Here is an 11093-nt window from a genome sequence, read left to right as displayed (position 1 = left end):
ATTTGCAACTTTTCACCATTTGTCACTTCTTTTAAGTACATTTTAAATTTACTTTCCTCTTGGTGTGTTTCACCATACACATGCTCACTAGAGCAAATTTATATAGACTAGTTTAGAGCCTGTTTTTCACTCAGCTGTTCAGTTATCTGTCTTAACCATGGAACAAAAAATGGAAACAAATTAAATGCAAATGGAACAAATTAAAATGGAAACAAATTAAATTCTTAGAGAATCAGGCTGCAATTCTATATACACTTACCTTGGAAAACATCTCATTGAACTCCCATGCTTACTTACTCCCATGCTTTCGTGTGTGTGTGTGTGTGTACACCATGGGTACCAGCACTGAATGCCTGCAATGGGCAACAACAACAAAAAAGTGACAGTACTTTGTACTAGTAACAACTGTCAGAGAAAAAGCACTGCTTACTCCTAAGTAGATGTGCACAGGGTTGCACTGTCAATGTAACACAGCCCTTTTATTCGAGCAGATGCAATGCTGTAAATTATCAGGGTAGATTAAAGTTAAGTCTCAGTAGTATTTCAGTATTGGAGAGTATGTTATGTACATTGCAGCCATGAACAAATTGATGCAAGATGTTAATCAGAAGATTATATTAGCATTTCTCTACTTAGCAGCAGTATTGAGTACAGCCTTGCTCAGCTGCACAAAGCTGGCAAAACAGGCAAATACTCCATTCCTCTCAATCATTTACAAGCTAGTAGATACCTAAAGCTGAATTGTTTAGAAAATCATTGAGGTATGCTATCGTAGGGTCATTTAATTTGTTACATTTGGGAAATGTCCATCTTAAAATGTAGAATGCAGAAGAGGCAAACACATGTTTGGAATGGAAACACACATTATCTGCAGACTCTGACATCAGAGAGCCAGATCTGACTTGAGCTCTGTCTCAAGTATACTCACGGTGGCAAACTTGGGTTTTCTGCTTTGCAACGTGTGCAACAGCCTTAACAATCTTGTGATCAATGTCTATTTTCTGCCATCCCATTCAAGTGGGATATAAATTTAATAATGAAATAAACCACTGTTGAAAGTTTTGTTTTTGTTTTTCTTAAATGTGATGAATGTTTGAATTTGGTATCTACTAAAATAGGAAATGATGGGGCACTGAATGTTACTTAATATAGGGCTAATCAACCTCTGCCAAACTCCCAACTCTGTTGCCAACTGCCCTCCCTTTGCAACAGGCCAAACTCCCTCCCCCTCCCTTTACTGATCCCCCCCAAACCCCTTCCCCTCACAGCTCACTCATCCCCCAGGCTTCCTTCTCTCAGTCAAAGCAGTGGGGGGGGGGGAACAAAGGGAAGAAAGTCATCCTCCCCCCTCCAGCCACAGCAGCAGCAACAACAACAGGAGAAGTCAGAAAGTTCTTCCTAATGTTTAGGTGGAATCTTCTATCCAAACTACAAGAAAGAAGATTCCACCTAAACATTAGGAAGAACTTCCTGACAGTAAGAGCTGTTCGACAGTGGAATTTGCTGCCAAGGAGTGTGGTGGAGTCTCCTTCTTTGGAGGTCTTTAAGCAGAGGCTTGACAACCATATGTCAGGAGTGCTCTGATGGTGTTTCCTGCTTGGCAGGGGGTTGGACTCGATGGCCCTTGTGGTCTCTTCCAACTCTATGATTCTATGATTCTAAGTGTGGGAAGGCCTGGCTTTGCTTGTGAATGTAAACTTGGTTTTCAGTGTAATGGCGGACAAGTGCTGATATAGTAAAGAGTGGCATACCTACATATTGAAATATTTATATCCCTCCTTTCAGTCCCCAGAGAGACCCTGAGGTAAAGACTTCTCAGAAGTTGGTGCCCAGTATAAAAGGCATGCTTGTAGGTTGAACATTGGATATATTGTGTGAACTCACAGCAGAATGGCAACAGTAGTTGGACACTGTAACAGTAGTAATAAAAAATAGTAAAAACAGAGGGGCTACAACACATAAAATAAAAATGTAGTTATTTACATTTAATATTCAGTTCGATTTATGCAGCTGAATAAAGAGCATCTCGGAATGAGCATAATATAGGCTTGGATGATTTGTCAAGTTAACAAGAGCAAACACAAGCATCAAATAATTACTTTCCCAATCAGAATTTTAGACCATCTTAAGTCAAAATTAGGCAAAGAGGAAATCAACATAATATTAGAGGAAATCAATGTAAAGTGAAGAACTTGCTGGGTGTGCTTGAAGAATCAGTGATCAGGCTTTTAAAACAAACTTCCTTCTTACATTTCTCTGCAAGTCCCCTTAGCAGTCCTGCATGGTGGAGTTCCTATTAACTCTAGTGAATGGTAATAAATGTCAAGATGTAGTTATGAATGCTGGATAATTGATTTGTTGTTTTATTTTGAACTCTGTTGAGTTGGTTAAGTTTTTTGCCAAGCCACAGGACCTGGCCTATTCACATTGCCTACCCAATTCACCTGCACTAAGTCCACACTAAGAAAAGATGAAAGGAAAGTGCAGATTGGGTCCCTGTCTTGCTCTGCTGGGGCTTGCTAAGAGTACTATTCCCCCTCCACAACTCCAGACACCTCCTGGTCTGGAAGCAAGGAAGAGAAATGGGAGGTGAAAGATATAAAACATTTCCCAAGTGGTTCTTCGCCCTGTGGAATGCCCTTCCACCAGATGTCAAAGAGAAAAATAACTACCAAACTTTTAGAAGACATCTAAAGGCAGCCCTGTTTAGGGAAGCTTTTAATGTTTAATAGGTTATTGTATTTTAGTGTTTTGTTGGAAGCCGCCCAGAGTGGCTGGGAAAACCCAGCCAGATGGGCGGGGTATAAATAAATTATTATTATTATTATTATTATTATTATTATTATTATTATTAGAAAAGACAGGTGGATTGCGTGCACTGTTTGCCTCACAGTAAGAACAATAAGGCAATTAAAACATAAACCACAATAATCAGGAACACAAAGCAATCAGAATTACTGCTTCACAGAGTGTTCAGCATAACAGGGTCTAGAATAGATCCCAGTGTGTCATAAAGCATATTTCCAACATAATTTCTTTCTATATAACATTTCAGTCCCATTGATTTCAGCACTGTGGTTAGGCAGGTGCTTTGCTCTTTTCCAAAGAAACTGAAATGCATGTGCTGAAATTTGCACTGTACCAGTGAATAGACAGGAAAAAGAAAAAATACAGTCAAAATGTAAGCCAAGTCTGGAATGTTGACCATTTAATCAGTTTGCATGTGTGTTTAAAATTAGACTATAAAAAGCAGAACTAGGTTGTGGTTTCTAGTCATTACATATATAGTACACAAGCATTCCAGGTGCAGGAGTTTAAAATAAAACTCACTGCCCCACAACTGCTGCCTACCTGCTTACCCAAATCATAACTGTAGAGGATTGCTGGATTTTGCATACTACACCCCTAATTTCCAAGGATTCTGATACATTTTCAGCACATCAAACTTTCCCCCCATCAATCTTCAGTCTTCCTAGAGTTAAAAGATATGGTACTCATCTCACCACACTTCCCTCTGCTGGATGGAATGTATGTTGCATCATTTTACACATTTGAACTTGGGATCAGAAGCTGAGGCCAATCTATTCTCAAGTAAGAGGGTCCAAGTTACCAAGTTACCGGCATGTTGTGTTTCTGAACAGGACTTTCTCATGGTTAGTTTAAGTGTTGCCTGTTATCATTTATCTTTATTATTATTTTTTAAATCATAGACAATTCCCACAGCACTTAGGAATTATTCTTTTATTTTCAGTAAGGTTGCCATCGAAGGATATTGTATAATTGAGTATTTTGGAGCTGTGTCTTGAGAAAGAAGAGCCAGTTCAATGTTTCTATTACACAGTCTGCAGCACGATTGGTACAGCCATGCATTTCAGGTTCCATGCAACTCTCATACCACCTGAATTTGACTTCCCATGTGTTTCAGACTAGCAGCAGTGTTTCGTCATACTGGGAGCCAAATGTGCTGGAATGGTGCTTACAATGAAATCATTCGAGAAGCCAAATGAAGACATCACCACAGCCACATGCATCCCTGGCCACATGGAAGTGGCAAATACTGCAGCTATGCTGGGATAGCCATTATGTTCTATGGAAGTGTGCAGTGGGCAGCCATCTCTGCACAAGGTAGGTTGTTAATTTCAGGCTTACATCCATAACTGTCAACGTTTCCCTTTTTTAAAGGGAAATTCCCTTATTCCGAATAGGATTCCTCGCAAGAAAAGGGAAAAGTTGACAGCTATGCTTACATCCCTTTCAGAGACCTTATCCATCTTTGTTGCCAGCAAAGAGATGAAACAAATATGAGTTGTATTATGTGTCTAAACTGCATATTTATATTCAGAGTCTGAAGGAATGATATATTGCTTTGTTATTGATAAATTATGCAATTTGCTATTACGCAAACATGCATGTTATTTGGGAGCACAAAGTACGAGGTGACACCTTGGGAACGAATTGGTTTATTGTGGCATGAGCTCTGCTTATGCTTTTGCAAAAGCAGTGGATTGAATTTCTTACTCAACATTTTGAAAGTTGTACATATACAGAAGAAGAACCTTGCCAGATCAAATCAAAGGTCCATTTAGCCCAGCATCCTGTTCGGAATTTGCAATTTGCATATGGCTAGTTAAAGTGCAATTAGCAATTTGTGAACAGTTAATTGACTTTTTAATATAAGATTCCCAATTTTATTTTAGCAAACTTGTTATTATGTTCAGTTATGGTTGCTTCACCTTAAAAAAAGGATGTTGTACATTCAGGGGGGGGGGGGAAAGGCAACCAAAATGATCCAGGGGATTGAGGAGCTCCCCTGTGAGGAGAGGTTAAAACCTTGGTTGGCCTTTTAATATAGAGAAAATGTGAGCGGCGACATGAAAGGAGTGTAGAAAACGATGTATGGTAGGAGAAAGCAGACAGAGGCAAGTTTTTCTCTTGCTCTCTCCTAACATTAGAACTTGTAGAAGCTGAATGTTGGAAGATTCAGGGCACACAAAAGAAAGCAATTCTTCACACAGTGTATTGCCAAACTATGGATCTCACCTACCCAGGAGGCAAGGATAGCCAGCAATTTGGGAGGCTTTAAAAGAAGACCAGGCAAGTTCATGGAGGAGAAGGCTACTTGCCTTGATGGCTATGCTCTGTCTCCACTGTTGGGGGCAGCCTGCTTCAGAATATCAGTTGCTGGAAAAGGCAACGGGAGAGAGTCTGCTCCGGCTTGCAGGCTCCCTATTGGGATTTGGTTGGCCACTGAGAGGACAGGATGCCCGATTAGATGGACCACTAGCCTGATCTTGTTCTTATATTCTTATGGCTATTGGCTGATGTTGGTGGCTCAAAATGGAATTCCTTCATTCCAAAAGTTGACACCTTTCTGTTTGCAGTTTGGTGGTCTTCTTTGAGTGGGAGAGGATTCATCATTCGTGAACCAATAATCCGGAGTTTTCACTGAGTTAATCTGCAGCGGGGTTTGTTTTCTTTTCATCTACCTGTGAATCGGGTTTACTCTGCATTCTTCATGAATCCAAACCTTGCTTTTTATGAATCTACTTTACTGCTCTTTCAAAGCTCAGTTCGACAGGAACTGGGATGATTTCTTGTTTACGGAGCAGGTATTTTATAGTGGACCTCCAGGAAGAACTAAAAAAAAAAAAAAGCTGCCAAATTTAATTCTTCCAGATAATTCCAGCGCGAAACTGGATAATCGCCCCCCAAACAGATGACTCAAAGGGGCTTGGAACGTTCGCCTTCCTTTGCGCGGAGTGGCCCGGCGCAGCTGTGGGAGGTTCCTCGCGGGGCGCTCCGCCCGCCCTCCTCCAATCAGAAGTCGAGCAGGCCTCCCGAGGCGCTCGCCTGCATTTCCATTCATCTCCCGCAGGAGACAGGAGCCGCGCACGTGCCGGCGAGTCCCTCTCGAGAGCCCAGCAAAGGCGGACGAGCGCGAGGGCGGGAAAAAGCTCGCGGGCGGCCTGGGCGAGCGACGTCTTTCCCGGGAGTCGCTCCGCGCCCCCTCAGGGGACTTTCCCGCCCAGTGTCTCTTGGGCTGCGCGCGGCGAGTCTGTGCAGCTCCCGCGCCTTTTTTTTTTATGGCGCTAGGACCCAGGCGAGTCTGTCTCTCGTGAGTCAGTTGCCGCAAGAGCAGCGGCGGCTCGGTCGGAGTTGAGCGAGAGCGCCGTGGATGAGGCTGCGGCGCGCGCGCGAAGTGAATGGCTCGCGTGCGTTGGGAAAGTGGCTACGGAGCGAGGCGCTCGAGGATCCCGTGCGTGAGCCTGCGCGACAGCGCCTATAGCGGCGGCAGCAGCAGCAGCAGCAGCAGCTCCTAGGGGGGCCTCTCTCCACCTGCCCGCGGTCGCAGCGCTGAGGTGAGTCGCCAGCCCGCCTTGGGCCAATGGACGCAGCAGGCGCGTGAGGAGAAGTTGCTGCTGGGCTGCCCGGCCGCAGGGGACGCGAGCCAACTCCCAAGCCCGCAGGCTGCGGTCCCGGGGCTGTCACTGGAAATGGCACCTTGGGAGGCAGGTCCCTCGTGGGGTTGGACCAAGCAAGCCCAGCAGCCTCTGGGATGAGCGAGGATTAGTGGCGCGTCTTTCTCTGGGGAGCAGCAGCCCCGACCGAAAGTCGTGGCTTAGAGGGCGCCGGGGTCCCTCGTCAAATAAATAAACCCATAAACGGCGTGAGTGCAGCCCGTTTTCGCCTAGTTCCGCGTATGGTCGCACGGGGGGGGGGGATGCCTATGGCATTCTGGTGTAAATCAGGGCACAGGCTGTGGTTCTCTCGCGCTGTTTTGACACTTTTTGAAGCCCCCAGACACGTACAGGGTTGAGTTCCCCTCCAGCTACAAACTCCCTGCTGGGACAGGATGGAAACTGACGGTGCTCATTGATTTATGGTTTGTGATTAAACATTCCCCCCCACCCCTGAAAGCGAATGCCAGGCAGAAGGGGAAAGAGGCGAGCAGATGAGCGGGAGGGGGTTGTTTTGTTTTTGTAGCTCCTTGGGACAGTTTGTGGATCTGTTTCTTCCACCCCTTAACTTTTGAGCATTGCCTTGTCCAGTGGGAAACCTGCAGGAAATAAATGGATATATGAATAATGTGCTTGTCCAGCTGGTTTTCCCCCAAATTGTCACAAGCTTGGAAATTTGTGAGCATCAAAGTGTATTACTGTAAATCCTTTGTATAAACTAGGTGTGGGTTTTCTCTTGTACAGCATAACGTAGCCTTGTACCTTAGCTTAACTGAAAACATGCATCAGAACTTTGTTGTTACACTGTAGGAAGATATTCTGTCTAGAACTCCTCATGTTAGCTTTACTTTCTCTTACCTGGTTCCAGTGATGCTCTCATTGTTTGATCGACATTCCATCATTAAATAATTCCATGGCACTGTACTGCTATAAAATGAGAAACGTCATTATGGTCCATGAAATTGTATTATTGGGGGTGGGGGGGGGGAATCAGGCATTCGCCTACAGGACAAAAAAAGATAATAAGGACCAATGGCCAAATGGGTTAGATGAGTCATATATTGAGCCAAAGATGATCAGGACCTTAACATCAAGTATCTGAATCATTGCTTAACAATCTCTGAAACATCTGGAGACATTGTTCAGTGATACAGTCACTTTCAAAGGAGTATGTGGAATTGGGATAACGATAATTCAGCAACTTGAGAAATGCAGAGAACTCACCCTTAAGGGACAAAATCTGTTTCACAAGATGCTAGGAGAGGAAGTCATGAAGTTTCTGCTGCTCATTACTCTCTCAAGGTATTAGGTAAGCACAACTTTGCTCAGAAGCAACCTTGCTCTTCTTCTTTTAGTTGTTCTCTGTTTTCTCATTTAAAAAATGGGCAGAAAGCTAAAGAGTTGTGAAATTGTGTCTGTTCAACTTGCTTCAAAGTGTCAAAGTTTCAATTCAAGAAAACTAACTTGTTTCTGAATGGAAAGTATATTATGAAGTCTGAAGTTGTGTTGGTGAGATAGATCCCACTTGTTGATGCAGATTTGTTTTGCTTATGTACACATTAAAATTCTGTGTCACTTGCATGTATTTCAAAGGGGGGAAAGTCTGTTTCAAGACTCACGTACAGATCGCTGTAGTTTGTTTTCTAAGCATCAGTTTAAAGAAGAGGTGTATTTATTATTTGTACTAAACAATTTAATTCTGCTTGTATTGTGGTTGTGTTCAACTGTTGAAAATGAAACTGTTTCATTTTTGCTTAAACACCATAAAGTGTAGCATGCATGGAAATACAGTAGTACAAAATTCAGTTCTGTCACATAATGTCAGTCCAGGCCAGGCTGATGGAGCTCTCCCAGACCATCCATTACAGTTTTTGAAAATGTCACTGTTTATCATGGCCATTTAAAGCAATGGTGACCTCTGCTGGCAATTCCCATCTAAAAAATATGTGCTGAATTCAGCCATCTGATAAACATGAATTGTTCCTGATTGATTTAATAACATGCATTAAAGTAGGTTGGCTAATAAAACCATGAAGTTCACTTACACAGTTGCAATGACATTAATGGAGTTTGCTTCTAAGTAAGCGTACATAGGATAAAGTTGTTAAAAAAATCCTTATTCTACCACCTCTCCACATGTGTTCTTCAGTTTTGTACTGTTTTGTGAGCTAGATTACACATATAGATTCCATTTTTTTGGTTTACGTTGCTTGCCAGAAACCCTGTCTGTTTTTGAGGTAGAGGAGTAGTTTTAATAATATAACAAAATTTCAGGGGGAAGACTGTTCCACATGAATATCTGGCATTTCAGATGGAAATAGTTTACTTTGTTATTGGTTAAACATTAAGCAATCCATGGTCTGGAATTAATTCACCTATAGAAGCAGGGGGGAGATTCTCTGCTTTTTTTTTGGTTTTTTTCTTTCTCTTGGCCTTTGTATGATTACCAGAAGACAAAAAAGATAGATATACAGTTGAGTTACAGGTAGATGAGAACTCGTGCGTACACATGCAGCTGTCTTGGAATTAATGGTGCTTGCCTAATTTAACCCTGCTTTGGTCTTCTAGCATTAACATTAGTGGAAATAGTAGACCACCCATAAGACTGTAAATGATAGCAAAAACTTTGTAGTAAAGAACATGAGAATGCAGAGGTCTTTATATAAAACAACAACTGCAATACGCACACACATCTATACATCAAAATTAGTTTTTGTCTACCAAGGCAATAATTCAATGTTGGCTCAGAATCTTGAGATCTGGACTTGATAATAGCTACTGTGCTTGGAAAATCAGCTTCTGGATAACAGAAAATAGCTAAATGGTGCTGTTTTAAATATTGAAAGCACTCAGAGAGTTTGTTCAAATGGCAGATTCCCCAATACTGAAGTGTTAAACTAGAAGTGGATGATAAAAATGTAGAGAGGTGTAAATGAATGTAAAAGTACATAAGGAAAGATTTTATCTGCTTTATCTTGTTAAGTCAGTTGCTTTATCTTGTTAAGTCAGCAAAGAGATCAAAACGCAGCCCCTTTGAGACAAAGGGGGAAATCAAAATAACAACAACACAAATATCAGTAAATCCCATGGCAATCTCTAAAACATGCTATCCTGTATAAGTCAGTTCAAAATTAATTCCCATTGAGTTTCCAGGTCAGAGTGAATAAGACTGCAGCCTAAAAAAGTAAAAAGGCAGTAGCAGTTTGTTGTTGGCATCTGTCCGTCTTGAGAGAGAATTAGCAGCCCTGAAGTGACCTCTTCAGGCCTCAGCAGTGTGTATGGAGGTCCTGGGCTTGGCTGCAGGAGTTGCCGGTAGGAGGTGTACGAGGCCCTATCTTAGAGACTGCACTCCAAGTTTGTGTAGGGTTTATTTTTTAGCCTTTCCTTCTCTTAAATATACCCCACAAGGCAGCGGAGGCTTAGGATCAGAGTTTTCGTTCTCCTAGGTAAGCTACCTTCCCAGGTTGACGAGCCCCATCTGCCCCAGTACAGCAGAATAGAATGATAATCTGCAAAAAGACTGCTGAAATTATGCATTCTTCACCCCCCCCCCATTTAAAAGTGTGGTACAAACCTCTCATGGGAGAGGGTACCAGTTCTTGGCTGCTGAACTAAATGTCTCAGAAATGTAGGGGAGATTGTAGGGATTCTTGAGAAATACTGGCCCCAGGCCATTTGGGGTTTCAGAGGTCAAAACCAGCTCCTTGCATTAAGCCTGGAAACAAGATCAGTTAAGCTGGTACAAGATCTGTGTAATATGAACTGATTGACTGGCTCCTGTCCAAGCTTCTGGTTGCTGAAATCTGAAACTTCCAGATTGTCTTCAAGTGCAGCCCCACATAGTGAGCATTAAAGTGGTCTGATCTGAAGGTGAATGACTGAGACCAGGTCTGGTTTATCAAAGAGAAAGAAAGAGACAGTTATCATGTAAGATGAAGCTGGAAGGATGTATTTCCTGCAACCACTGCCACCAGAATATTGAACCATCACATTTCTATCTATCTAGAGTTAACAGCCCTAGTCCATATTTTTTCACTCTTCTGTGGTATCTTCTAAAGTGCATTCATACACCTCAGGTGGGGGGGGGAATAGAATAATAGAATTATAGAGTTGGAAGGTATCCCAAGAGTCATCTGGTTCAACCCTGTGCAATGCAGGAATTAACATAACTTCAAGAAGAGCCAGCAATACTTCCTCCTGGACCAAATTGGAGAGGCATCTTTTACAATTGCAATATTCCCTTTGCTTCATCATTATCAAACCTTTTATTGACATCACATACAGACATCCATAACATATAGCTGTGGTGACAGTGACCCAGTAGTGCTTTATTCAGCTAAGCAGAATCCCTTTGCTTAGTTCAAACAAACTTCTATTTCCTTCTTCTTGTTATGGGTTCAATTCAAATGAGCCACAGTGCCCTAAAAATGTTCTTTGCCTTTGCAGTTACCCTCACAATCAAAAATTACAGATGTAATTAATTTAAAGGCAGCTAATATTAATATAACAGCTTCTTTTTCTTGTTATTACAATCTTTGGTTTATGCTTCATACAGAGACATTTAAAAGATTTGTATGCGATTAAAGCTAGAGTAGAACTGAAGTACATATTCAACAGCTCAAAGCTCAATGGCTT

General features: G+C 42.2%; 1 protein-coding gene across 3 annotated transcripts in view; it reads left to right on the top strand.

Moving 5' to 3' along the window:
• The first annotated feature begins 5915 nt into the window (after positions 1–5915).
• The window catches only part of NGF (nerve growth factor), a 52401-nt gene continuing 47223 nt past the window's right edge, over positions 5916–11093 (top strand). The window contains exon 1 of one of the 3 annotated variants that reach the window (XM_082227452.1): positions 5916–6359. The gene's annotated coding sequence lies outside the window, so the exon portion shown is untranslated. Of the gene's footprint in view, positions 6360–6725; positions 6867–11093 lie in introns of those variants that run through there. The other 2 variants (XM_082227451.1, XM_082227449.1) reach the window with 2 other exon arrangements.

This window comes from Podarcis vaucheri (assembly GCF_965113315.1).
Source record: "Podarcis vaucheri genome assembly, chromosome: 6".
NCBI classification, from domain to species: Eukaryota; Metazoa; Chordata; class Lepidosauria; order Squamata; family Lacertidae; genus Podarcis; species Podarcis vaucheri.
Note: the sequence above shows the minus strand (reverse complement) of the source record. Positions and strands in the feature narration are given on the sequence as shown.